This window comes from Euleptes europaea, chromosome 11 (genome assembly GCF_029931775.1).
Source record: "Euleptes europaea isolate rEulEur1 chromosome 11, rEulEur1.hap1, whole genome shotgun sequence".
Taxonomy (NCBI): Eukaryota; Metazoa; Chordata; class Lepidosauria; order Squamata; family Sphaerodactylidae; genus Euleptes; species Euleptes europaea.
Window position 1 is genome coordinate 69,421,351 of NC_079322.1, and position 14,197 is coordinate 69,435,547.

Below are 14,197 nucleotides of genomic sequence, written 5' to 3' on the forward strand. Positions count from 1 at the left end.
GAACAGAAGCCCAAATGGAGTGGGTGACCTTAATTTCCCCCCTCCCCCTTTTAAATACTTGCTGTTATGTAAGATGTTAAAACTTAATGGTAACTGTGGCATTCCCCTCTCTAAGTATAGTGAATACCTGCTCTGACAAGTATTATCATACCTAACAGTACCAGCGGAGAGCAGATGAAAACTTCCAGGGACAGCCGGCGCACGTCAGCAAGGCGAAGCAAATCCGTCAAGGCTGTTCTCTCTCTAATAAACTTCTCGGGAGCCCCAGGACATGGTTAGAACACCAGAGAAGGCCCACCGAGCTCCCATCTTTCTACAGAGTCCTACCTTCCCAGAGACCAAGCCCTACGAGAAAAGATTGAGGGAATTGGGAATGTTTAGAATCATAGAATCATAGAGTTGGAAGGGATCACCAGGGTCATCTAGTCCAACCCCCTGCACTATGCAGGTAAATCACAACTACCTCCTCCCCACACCCCCAGTGACCCCTACTCCATGCCCAGAAGATGGACAAGGTTCCCTCCCTCTCATCATCTGCCTAAGCTCATAAAATCAGCATTGCTGACAGATGGCCATCTAACCTCTGCTTAAAAACCTCCAGGGAAGGAGAGCTTACTACCTCCTGAGGAAGCCTGTTCCACTGAGGAACCGCTGTAACTGTTAGAAAGTTCTTGCTGATATCTAGACGGAAACTATTTTGATTTAATTTCAACCCGTTGGTTCTGGTCCGACCTTCTGGGGCAACAGAAAACAACTCGGCACCCTCCTCTATATGACAGCCCTTCAAGTACTTGAAGATGGTTATCATATCACCTCTGGAGAAGAGGAGGTTGAGGGGAGACCTGATTGCTCTCTTGAAGTATTTGAAGGCCTGTCGCTGAGAGGAGGGCAGGGAGTTGTTCCTGTTAGCAGCAGAGGATAAGACTTGCAATAATGGGTTTAAATTGCGGGCAGAAAGGTTCTGGCTGGATATTAGGGAAAAATTTTTTTTATAGTAAGAGTTGTTCGATAGTGGAATCGGCTACCTAAGAAGGTAGTAAGCTCCCCATCACGGGCAGTTTTTAAGCAGAGGCTGGACAAACACTTGTCAGGGATGCTCTAGGCTGATCCTGCATTAAGCAGGGGGATGGACTAGATGGCCTCTATGGCCCTTTCCCACTCTATGAGTCTATTAATCCCACCAGGGCCCACCTTCCCATGACAAGGGCCGGCCCCGAAGGAGAACAATTCGACCCGAAATCTTGGGAGCTCGCTCAACTTGTGCTGACTCTTCTGCTGCCGAGGAAAAATGGAGAAAGACAAAACCGAGCGTTTGTTTACCGTGCGCCGTGCTGTGCGAGTTCAGCTGCTGACCCTGTCATCAGCCTTTGTGCGAGAGGCAAATAAAAGTATGCTTTTTTGCCCCAAGCCCGCACTTGAATGCTGGATCCACAGGCTTGTGTGCCTAAGCTCAGCAAGCAAGCCGAAACATGCAGCATCCAAATTGATATATATTGGTGGAGATTTCCTCCCTTGGTCTCAGATCATAAGAAAATAAGAACCTAATAAAAACGTGCTGGATCAGACCAAGGCCCATCAAGTCCAGCAGTCTGCTCACACAGTGGCCAACCAGAAGAAGAAGAGTTGGTTTTTATATGCCAATGTTCTCTACCACTTAAGGGAGACTCAAACGGGCTTACCATCACCTTCCCTTCCTCTCCCCATAACAGACACCCTGTGAGGTAGGTGGGGCTGAGAGAGCTCTAAGAGAGCTGTGACTAGCCCAAGGTCACCCAGCTGGCTTCATGTGTAGGAGTGGGGAAACAAATCCAGTTCACCAGATTAGCCTCCACTGCTCATGTGGAGGAGTGGGGGATCAAACCCAGTTCTCCAGATCAGAGTCTCCAAATCACCGCTCTTAACCACTACTATGCTGGCTCTAGGAATAGGGTTGCCAACCTCCAGGTACTAATCAAAGAAAACCTATGCTGACAACAGAATACAGCTGGACCTAATAAACAGCACGTGGGCTCGAAGTCTAAGCTCAGTATTCAAAATACAAAGATATAATTATTACAGAAACCATTAATACATGACGACCAACTGCCAATGGAAAAACATTTGTAATAAATAGGCATTTAAAGGCATGCCAACTTCAAATGAGAAAACAATAGTATAAATGTAGGCATTAAAGGCATGCCAACTGTAGGTGAACAAAAACAAATGGGAATAAACATAAGCATATAATACAGAAGCATTCAATTCATGCCACTACAGATAGACCCCGCGGACTACAGAGTTCCAAATAAACATGAAAGACCCCGCCAAAGCGGGTCAGTGACAATAGTCATGTAAATGGAGTCTTTAACCAAAGAAAGTCTAAAACTGGGCCAGCTGGCTAGACTGCAAGCAATTGGACCCAACAAGAAGCAATTGGACCCAACAAGTAAGCAGGTGGATCCGAGCGGTGCGTTTCGCTGTTCAGCTTCTTCACCTTGTCGTCCAGTAATTTGTTCACTGCAGAATGTGTCAGAATTTCACAACATCTCTTATTTCATTCCTAGAACTTTTTAGCATCTTCCGCCACCCTTGCAGGCTGGCTCATTGAGAATCCTGGAGAGACCCTGGAGAGCTACTACCAGTCTGAGTAGACAATACTGACTTTGATGGACAAAGGGTCTGATTCAGTATAGGCAGCTTCATGTGCTCATAACATTGCTACAGTCTTGTATCAAATAATATATTCATTTGGGGGCCAGGTGGGTTTCATTTCTTTAATGGCTGTGATTGATCTTTCCTTATCCTGGATCATTAATGCACAGACTCCAGAATGAAGAGGTGAGGCATATTTTGGATCAGCAAAGGGCTGCAACTTTGTAAAATGCTTAAATGCATTGCTGGTTGCTGCGATTATGAACACATGAAGCTGCCTTATACTGAATCAGACCCTTGGTCCATCAAAGTCAGTATTGTCTACTCAGACCGACAGCGGCTCTCAGGCAGAGAGGTCTTTCACATCACCTACTTGCCTAGTCCCTTTAACTGGAGATGCCGGGGATTGAACCTGGGACCTTCTGCATGCCAAGCAGATACTCTACCACTGAGCTCACTTCCCATATACACACACCATGGAGGTACTTAGGTTTCTTCAGATGAGTCATTTGGTGACTCACAGTGCAATCCTAAGAAGAGTCACACCCTTTTAAGCCCATTGAACACAAAGGATTTAGAAGGGTGTAACATTGCTTAGGATTGTTCTGCCAGTCTCCTGGAGCCTCATGCCAGGTCTGGGTGACTTCACTCTGGCACCCCTAAGCAGTAATTCTGATGGCTCTTTAGAGGATGTAGCAAAGGAATCTTTGCCCAGTCGCTCATCTTGAGCCAATGAATTCCACACAGGTGAACCCCAAGGTCTTTCAGGATCTCTGCTCCCTTAGAGCTGAAGAACCTTGATAGGCTTACGTAGGGAAGAGACCTTTCAAGTCATGTGTTGCAGTACTCAACCTGTGTAACTCACAGACTCATCAAAAGACTCTTATCAATTATAAACAAGTTAGTTAGCAATTATAAACAGAGTTAACATGATTTAATATAGGCTAGATTTATTATGCAAATACAAAGCACATATATCATGAGATGAATGATCAAACAAAAAGTAGTATATATAATATAAAATCAGAATAGCATATTATAAGGTAGATTATAAGAGGAAAACAACATTCTGTATGGTTCTTGTAGGTTATCCGGGCTGTGTAACCGTGGTCTTGGAATTTTCTTTCCTGATGTTTCGCCAGCAACTGTGGCAGGCATCTTCAGAGTAGTAACAGAGTAGGACAGCCTGTCCTTCAGTGTTACTACTCTGAAGATGCCTGCCACAGTTGCTGGCGAAACGTCAGGAAAGAAAATTCCAAGACCACGGTTACACAGCCCGGATAACCTACAAGAACCAATGAACTCTGACCGTGAAAGCCTTCGACAACATTCTGTATGTTCACCCAACTAAAGCTTGTTTTGGTATATTTTATTTTTTATGTGGGAGGTGCTGTGGCTCAGTGGTAGAGCATCTGCTTGGCATGCAGAAGGTCCCAGGTTCAATCCCCGGCATCTCCAGTTAAAGGAACTAGGCAAGTAGGTGATGTGAAAGACCTCTGCCTGAGACCCTGGAGAGCTGCTGCCAGTCAGAGTAGACAATACTGACTTTGGTGGACCCAGGGTCTGATTCAGTATAAGGCAGCTTCATGTGTCCATGTGTGGTTTTGGTTTTGTTGTTATGTATTGTATGTTTGTATTTTCATGATTAGAATTTTTTAAAAAATAATTAAAAAAAGACTCGTGGAAAACACAAACACCAACACTGCCAGGCAGAAGAGACGAAAAACCCTCTTTCCTTTAGCTGAATCAGATTAACATTGAAACATTCTAATATGCTTAACCCTACATTTCAATGACTGGAAGGATATGCTGGTGCCACATCAGTTCAGAATTGCAATGGGGACGAGATAAATGCTAGGCAAAGCTCATCTCCCATTTGCTTCCTTGCACAGGTCTGAGACCATCAAAGAAACTGGGGACCATCCCCTCCCTCCTCTCCTTCCTAATGGATGCACGCAAGGCCACCTGACCTGATCCATAGCGTGGGGGAAGGGAGAACAACGTCCATGAGTCCGGGTGTTGTTGTGGCTAAAGTGTCAGATTAGAATCTGGGATCTGGATCTGCTCAGTCACGGAAGATCCTTGGGTGATCTTGGGCCAGTCACTGTCTCTCTCCGCCAAGCCTACCTCACAGGGTTGTTGTGAGGATAAACCAGAGGAGAGGAGAATGATGTAAGATGCTTTGGGTTCCCACTAGGGAGAGAGGCAGGCTATACGTTAAGTAAATAAATAAAGTTATTGCATGTTGATTGTGGTGTGAAGTTCCGTCGAGTCGCAGCTGACTTATGGTGCCCTGTAGGGTTTGCAGTGGTGGTTTGCCATTGCCTGTCTCTGTGTAGCAATCCTGGTCTTCCTTGGTGGTCTCCCATCCAAGTGCTAACCAGGGCCAATCCTGCTTTGCTTCTGAGAGCCAGTGTGGTGTAGTGGTTAAAAGCAGTGGTTAAGAGTGGTGGACTCTAATCTGGGGGACCAGGTTTGATTCCCCACTCATCCACATGAGCAGTGGACTCTGATCTGGATAACTGGGTTGGTTTCCCCACTTCTCTGCATGAAGCCAGCTCTCTTAGAGCTCTCTCAGCCCCACCTACCTCACAGGGTGTCTGTTGTGGGGAGGGAAAGGGAAGGTGATTTTAAGCCAGTTTGATTCTTCTTTAAGTGGTAGAGAAAGTCAGCATATAAAAACCAACTCTTCTTCTTCTTCTGTGATCTGTTGAGATTGGACTAGCCCAGACCATCCTGATCAGGTCAGGGTCATGCTGATTATACACAAAGAAAACCCTTTTATTTTATTTTTAAATGCTGCAATCTTAGTTTTAATAAGTAAATTATAACTTGCATCACTTGGGTTTCATTGCAGAGTGAGGCCCTCTTCCTTGAGTTTGTCTGTATAGATCGATTACACCTGCTAAACCTTTCTAGTTCTCTGCTGGGTTAAGGAGACCCTCAGATTGGCTCTCTTCTTTGGTGGAAAGCTGAATCACATCTTGTGGAAATGGCCGTCGTCCATCGTCAGACGAGTGACTCACAAGGCGGCTCTGTCGCTTGCCCATTCCTAGCAAGGGACATAAAAAAAAAAAAAAAACGTGCCTTCTGCCAGCGGTGGGGTTGGGAGAGGCAAGGATGACTCCAGCCCTTTAAGGCTTTGTAATGATTGCTTGCGTTTCGCAACCATTAACTAATTATTGCTGAAAAGGTCTCGCCAAAAGCTTTCGTTTCGGTGGGTAATAAAATTATTCAGATGGATGGCGCCTAGTCCTGAACGTCTAAAGGAAAACAAGCCCTGCCATCTTTAGTGTTATTTATGCCCTCTTCATTTGGGGAAATGTTACTAAATCATCTCTTGATCCTTGGGGGGTGGGAAGAGGACCAAGTTGTGACCTGATAGTGGAAAAAGGCAGGAACAGTGAACCTTGTTAGATCTGTAGCCCATGGTTGTTATCTAGGGTTTCCTGACCTGTGACTGGCATCAGAGGGAGCTTGTTGGGGTGGGGCATTGTGGGGTGGAATGTCGCACAACTCAGATATTGGCCCGGAAGTGATGTTACCATATCAAGTGACACTGTAGGAATTCCCTCAATCTCTGTGGTTAAGCAACATTGCCCCCTTCCTTTTTCGCCCTCCACTCAACTGAGCGCTGGCAGGGGACAGGAAGGGCCAGCGGGGGGTTTTTCACTTATAGCAACCCCAATGTTACTCTAAGTCAGATGTGAACTCGAGTTACAACAAGCACAAATGTGGACTGTTTGTAATGTTTGCACATCCCCTGGAGCTTTCCATTCTCAAACAGAATGTGACTAACAAACTCCAGTTTCCTGGGACATAGGGTTGCCAACCTCCAGGTACTAGTAAAAGAAAACCTATGCTGGCAATAGAATATAGCTGAACCTAATTAACAGCACGTGGGCTCAGAATTATAACACAATTATAACACAATGCAAAAAAGTAATAGTTGCAAAAACCATTAATACATGAAATTATCGGCTGGAGAACACTTGTAATAGCAGATCTCCAGCTAGTACCTGGAGGTTGGCAACCCTATATGAAGGCCAATCTGTTACCATTTGGGAAAGGGGAGAGCAGACGAGCTTTGCTCTTGTCAGTTAAGTGCCCGAGTTTCTAAAGGTGCGAAAGAAAAGCAATCCACTGAATATGAATGTTCTTCTGATTATTCAATAGGACCCTGGGGAATAATCAGAAGAACATTCATATGCAGGAGATCTGGTTTCTTCTCCAATGATTGCAGTCGATGGCTCTTCTAGAAATCGTTGGCATACCTCAGCGGGGCATTCCTGAGTTCCATCTCGAATTTGCAGCCACCCTGGAGCCACCTCTACTTCTGAAAAGACCCAGCCGTCTAATTCTCTGCCTCGTCTTTGGGTCTGCAACGGCATCCTTGATTACCTCGACGATGCGAATGAGAAGTCAGAGAATTCCTACATTGTAATAAGTTAGCTATTAAACACCACTTAAGTTGTTCGGGTCTTAAAGCCTATGTAAATTCTCAAATACTTTTAAAAAATAAAATAAAGTACCAGTAGTCAATCACTAAAAATGACAAAAATGCCTTTAATCTTTATATAAAAAGTATCCAATGAGTATATCTTAAAACAACAAAATAAACAGCAGCCCTAGAACATGGACTATAAATAAAGTAAATAAACAAATGGAAAAACCTGCTTTCTGGCTAGGGCTGGAAGTAGGGTTGCCAACCACCAGGTACTAGGTGGAGATCTCCTGCTATTTCAACTGATAGGGTTGCCTGGTCTCTCTTTGCCACCGGTGGGAGGTTTTTGGGGTGGAGCCTGAGGAGGGTGGGGTTTGGGGAGGGGACGGGCTGGACTTCAATGGCATAGAGTCCAATTGCCAAAGCAGCCATTTTCTCCAGGTGATCTGATCTCTATCGGCTGGAGATCAGTTGTAATAGCAGGAGATCTCCAGCTATTACCTGGAGGTTGGCAACCCTAACAACTGATCTCCAGCCGATAGAGATCATGGCCACTTTGACAATTGGACTCTATGGCATCGACGTCCCTCCCCTCCCCAAACCCCTCCCTCCTAAGGCTCCGCCCCAAAAACTTCCACCTCTTGCAAAGAGGGACCTGGCAACCACAGCTGGAAGTTGCAAAAGGGCAATCTTTGGCTACAATTTGGTTTGGTGCTGTAATGAGAGCTGCATTCATATATGTGACATTTTACAGAGAAACATAAGCAAAAAAGAGACCCCACCCCACCCCCAGCACTGCTGTTAAGAGTTTATGTTCTAAATCTTTACAGTGTGTTGGATCCCAAGATCCCTCAGCAGAAGGCATGGAAGGATGGGGATTGTTCCCTTCCCTTCAGCTGTCTACTCACCCTTTCTGCATCTTCTGTCCATGCATCTACTCTGCCAGAGGAGAAAGGAGTTTTGCCCCCTCCCTCCCCGCTGCAGCCTCCCAACCAATGTGGCTATTAGGCTTGGCAAATCTCATTAAGAAACTTTCCCAAGGTCTGAATGGGGAGGGGCTGTGGCTCAGTGGTAGAGCCTCTGCTTGGCATGAAGAAGGTCCCAGGTTCAATCCCGGGCATCTCCAGTTAAAGGGACTAGGTGAGTAAGTGATGTGAAAGACCTCTGCCTGAGACCCTGGAGAGCCGCTGCCGGTCTGAGTAGACAATAGTGACTTTGATGGACCAAGGATTTGATTCAGTACAAGGAAGCTTCATGTGTTCATTTTTGGGCCTTATATTGGGGATGATATGGAAAATCTCTGTCAAGTATGGTTGGTCCAAAGGATCTTCTATCAGAAGTGGGTCAAGAATATTCTTCCCTTGTTCTGGTAGCAACAATAGCCTTTATGGGCTGTTTTCTATCACCTTCTTTCTAATGAAGAACAAATGTGCATTAGTATCAAAAATCAGACTTGGGATTTCCAATATAATGGCACAATAGTTGGTCCTTCTCCAAACAGATAAAAAAAAATTCACATGAAAATATTTCTTGCAGAGCGACTATAATACCAACAGCTCAGTGCTCTTTTCCATGGCAAAACCACAAAGTATACAGAGATGGGAAAAAGAAAAGTTTTCTGTGATTTACAATGCCAATAGGTAGATCAGAATCCATCTGCCATATTTTATATTTACAAGAAGGACCAAATTCGTCTTTCTTTGTGATTGCTCCCTTTCAGGCAGTTCACAATTGAACAGAGGGGACGGGAACAGAGGGATTCCTATTCTCGGCCCGGGTAAATGGAAAACTCTGCCTGTGATACTTCTCCGTGTAAATATTTGTTGAGCTTTAATTGCCATGCTGCTTAGCAATGGGAAGCGTATTCTCTCTGGCTCAATACGAGACAGAATCTTTCAAGAACTTTCCCCCTTAAATGGGGCTTTCCACAGGTCCTAATCTTTTAACCACAGAAGGTCCTTCCATCTAATTAACCCATCTAAACAGGGGAAGAATCTTCATCCCAGAATCCAGGAGGATCATCAAATTCTATCCTCCCACCTATCTTGAATTCCTGAAATGCTCAAGGGATATTAATTCCTATAAAGATTTGGCTGGTTACTTCAATTCAGTATTAACAGTTCAGTCTTCCTCCATGCTTGACTGTTTATACTACTTCTTTATGCGCAATGCCCAGGGCCCAGACATCTTTTTCTGGGGTCTAGTACGAACCTGCAGGGCTGATTCAGGGCATTTTGTTGCCCCAAGCAAGTGACCCTTCACCTCCTGGGCTAGGGTTTCCAACCTCCAGGTAGTAGCTGGAGATCTCCCGCTATTACAACTGATCTTCAGCCGATAGAGAAAATGGCTGCTGTGGCAATTGGACTCTTTGGCACTGAAGTCCTTCCCCTCCCCACATCCCACCCTCAGGGACAACTCCAAAAATCTCCTGGTATTTCCCAACCCAGAGCTGGCAACGCTGGGCCCAAGGGCCAAGATTTGGCTTGGAGGTGACATGGACTGAGGAGGATTTGCCTGTGACCTCCCGTGCCAATGATGGTTGAGAGCTGTTTGATAGGGTTGCCAATTTCCAGGTACTTACCACCAAAAAAGCACAGACACAATTTTCAAAATTCAACAAAGTTCAATATCACAAATCCTATATCTATATAATCTTAACAATAACATATACTAACACTCCAACCAGTGAAAATATTTCTCTTAAGCCAACAGGTTTAGACCATAAATATTGCAGGTAAGTACATCCAATAAATAGATACAATAAGTATTCTCTGTAAGTTCTATGTCATGTCTATTGTACTAATGTTTTATTTTTTCATCTTTTCTTTCCACAGATGTCAGGCAGAAGAGGAAGACGGGCATTTCTGTTCTTCTTCAGTTCCTCTTCTGACATCTTATTTCTCCAGTTGGTATTGGTTCTACATTCTACAGAATTCCATTTCACAAACTCCCCATGGGTAGTATTAAAGTCCTTCTGCCTTCACAAGGCTGGTGTGATTCCCTGAGATTCATGGGTTCCCTAATGGGATACCCTAATGAGGTTCCCTAATGGGTTTCCTAATGAGGTTCCCTAATGGGTTTCCTAATGAGGTATCCCATTGGGGAACCCATGATCTCAGGGAATCACACTAGCCTTGCGAAGGCAGAAGGACTTTAATAATACCCATGTGACTAGCCCATGGTCACCCTTGGGAGCCAGCATGGTGTAGTGGTTAAGAGTGGTGGTTTGGAGTGGTGGATTCTGATCTGGAGAACCGGGTTTGATTCCGCACTCCTCCACATGAGCGGCAGACTCTAATCTGGTGGACCGGGTTGGTTTCCCCACTCCTACACATGAAGCCAGATGGGTGACGTTGGGGTAGTCACAGCTCTCTTAGAGCTCTCTCAACTCCATCTACTTCACAGGGTGTCTGTTGTGGGGAGGGGAAGGGAACATGATTGTAAGCTGGTTTGATTCTCCCTTAAGTGGTAGAGAAAGTTGGCATATAAAAACCAACTCCTCCTCCTTCTCCTCCTCCTCCTCCTCCTCCTCGAGTGGGGAAACCAACCCGGTTTACCAGATTAGAGCCCGCCGCTCTTAACCGCTACACCCCACTGGCTCTCAGTGTGAACAATGAAGAAATAACCAGTCCTGATTACTTAAAGAATCTTTCTTTCTCCCGTGTTGCCTTGCAAGAAAGCTGTCGACAGAAATTACTTTTCCTCCCCGTAAATGGTCACCCGCTCCCCAAGTCTCCCGATCTTTGGAATGACATTAAAAGTAATTATGCGTGTTTTTCACCTATGAACTGGCTAGACTGGGGATTGGGAGCGATGGCTTATAATAGAAGAGATACAAAGTACTCAGCCCCCTATTTCATTCCAAATTAGACGAGTCTAAATCCTTCACAAGTATGATTGCCCTTTGACAGTCCTTCCTGCACCGGCCTTAGAAAAGCACTGGGAACGGGGCTCTCGATCGCAGCAGGAATGCGGTTATGATCCTGCATGGCTCGGGTCTGTTTTTATTTCCCATTTTATGTAAAATGGGGCGGTAATCCCTTTAGAATTCTCCTCAGCTTAAACCTCAGAGGCTGTTCAGGGCTGCCTCTTCACGTCTCGAGAGCACTTCAGCCTGCGTAAGCCTCCGCAGGTAAAGCCCACTTTGTTCTATAGAGACGGCTGGAATTAATGTAAAATTAAAGATTTTAATCTTCTCGGAGTAACTCAGACTGTCCTCAAACCTTCACAAAGAAGCAAAAAAGTCTACAATCTTTGAAGGGAGGAGGGGGTGGGTGGGAAAGGGTGATTGACAGACAGCTAGCCAGAACTATGCCGCTTAAAATTTCGGTTCCAACAATCGAAGAAAGAGAAATAGAAATGGGGTTTTTTTTGGGGGGGGGGTCGCTGTTCACAAGTTTTTTGATATGTATCTGTCGAGATGAGAGGGTGATTGGCAATTAGCGCTGCGGCGCAAGAAATACACCACATTGGCAAATAAAAATTAGCCGCCCGGGGCTCAAGGGGCCAGAGGAAATGGGGTGCTTGAGAATGCAAGTGATTGACAATTCTATTCAGTGCAATTTTTCCTGCAACTTTGTCAAAAGGAAGATTCAGATATTCAGTTACCTTTCCGATGAGAATTTCATTCACATTTTAAGAAACGATGGTGGTCAAATACATGTTTAAATTGCAACTCATTTATTTGTTTATTTTGGAATATAACTCGTTATCCCTGAAACGGTGGAGGTTAAGATTAATTTTCTTTATTTACTTTTTAAAGAAATGGTACCCCGCCATATGTCTCATTGAAGCTTTGGTTATGGTTAAGAAATAATTGGGTTTTTGAGTAGATTCGAAACCATGTGAACTATACCAGCAGTCCAGCTCTAAGATGGTCCCTATGCCCTAGTTTATGGTTCCCTATGTACAGTTGCTTGTAAGTGAATCCCATTGTCTTGAATTAGGTTTACTGCCAATTCAGTCGCACAACATCCAATGTTTCCATACAAGTCACGTATTTAAAAAAGATGCAGCCAGATCTAGAGCCCTGTTGTAAACAGAGGATGGGCCATGGCTCAGTGGTAAAGCCTCTGCTTGGCATGCAGAAGGTCCCAGGTTCAATCCCCGGCATCTCCAGTTAAAGGGACTAGGCAGGTAGGTGATGAGAAAGACCCCTGTCTGAGACCCTGGGAGAGCCACTGCTGGTCTGAGTAGACAGTACTGACTTTGATGGACCAAGGTCTGGTTCAGTATAAGGCTGTTTCATGTGTTCATGTGAAGTCTTTCACAGGCATTGTGGGAGCTTACTATTTAGAGTGACATTTTCTGGCCCAACTTTAGACAGCTTAGGTTGACTTCTGATAGTATTGGTATGTGATACTTTTCCAGAATTTTGTTGCATGTGCAAAAATGTTTGTGCATGTGGACTGTTGTCCTCTGCTTAAATGAATCAGGCAAAGGAACTCTTTGTACACAGGTGGCTGTCAAATTGGGAAGTGTGAAATAGGCCCTCATCCTCTGAATGAAGAGGAAGGTTGCCAGATCCAGGTTGGGAGACTCCTGGCGATTTGGGGGTGGAGCCTGAGGAGGACAGGGACCTCAATGGGGTACAATGGGTCCACCCTCCAAAGCATCCATTTTCTCCAGGGGAACTGATCTGAGTTGGGAATGTTTAGTCTGGAGAAGAGGAGGTTGAGGGGGGAACATGATTGTTCTCTTTAAGTATTTGAAGGGTTGTCACTTAGAGGAGGGCAGAGAGCTGTTCCTGTTGGCAGCAGAGGATCGGACTCACAATAATGGGTTTAAACTGCAGGAGGAAAGGTACCAGCTGAATATTTGGAAAAAGTTTTTTACAGTAAGAGTAGTTTGACAGTGGAATCAGCTACCTAGGGAGGTGGTGAGCTCCCCCTCACTGGCAGTCTTTAAGCAGAGGCTGGACAAACTCTTGTTAGGGATGCTCTAGGACTAGGTTGATCCTGCATTAAGCAGGAGGTTGGACTAGATGGCCTCTATTGACACTTCCAACTCTCTAATTCTGTTATTCTAGTCTGAAGATGATCTGTAATTCCAGGGGATCCGCAGGCCCCCCTTGGAGGCTAGCATCCTTAGGAAGAAGGGAGAATATTCTAGTGGGAGAATATTTCTGAAGAGCATCTTGCCACCACCATGGGTTTTCTAACAATAGCAGGCACTGTTTTCTGATGAGAACCTGGTAATCCAAGCTCTAAAAGTAGATTTCCCAAAACCGGCAGTACTTCTATCTGCCCTTTTAACTTATTCCCCCTGCAGTTTCAGCCGCACAACAGAGATCATGAGATATAAATGGAAGAATAGACAATGATCCACTTTGCTTCAGGACCTCATAATGTATATTGGTTCAGCTGGTAGGGCTTTAAGCTTTCTTGAACAGGTATTTTCTCCTGTTATTTTGAAATCACCTTGTAAGAACATAAGAACATAAGAAAGGCCCTGCTGGATCAGACCCAGGCCCATCAAGTCCAGCGGTCTGTTCACACAGTGGCCAACCAGGTGCCTCTAGGAAGCCCACAAACAAGACGACTGCAGCAGCATTGTCCTGCCTGTGTTCCACAGCACCTAAGATAATAGGCATGCTCCTCTGATACTGGAGACAATAGGTATGCATCATGACTAGTATCCATTTTTACAAGTAGCCATGAATAGCCCTCTCCTCCATGAACATGTCCACTCTCCTCTTAAGCCTTCCAAGTCAGCAGCCATCACCACATCCTGGGGCAGGGAGTTCCACCGTTTTAACTATGCGTTTTGTGAAGAAATACTTCCTTTTTTATCCTGTTTTGAATCTCTCACCCTCCAGCTTCAGCAGATGACCCTGTGTTCTAGTATTATGAGAGAGGGAGAAAGTTTGCCTTCCTGGATTTTTGCCTCATGAGCTCATACATATTTAAAGAAAAATTCACACCTTAGATATCTGTTGAAAGCTTCTGATGTGGAATAATGACGAACAGCAATTTCCCGACTGGAGGCCATGGTTTCCAAACCCAGCTTGAGCTGAACGTTTTGCTAAATTTGGTCTTGTCATTTCTCTCCTGTTGCTGAATAGCGGCAGGAGGAGGAAAGAAATTGAACGCTGCTGCCTGCCGAAGCACGGATCAATCTGTG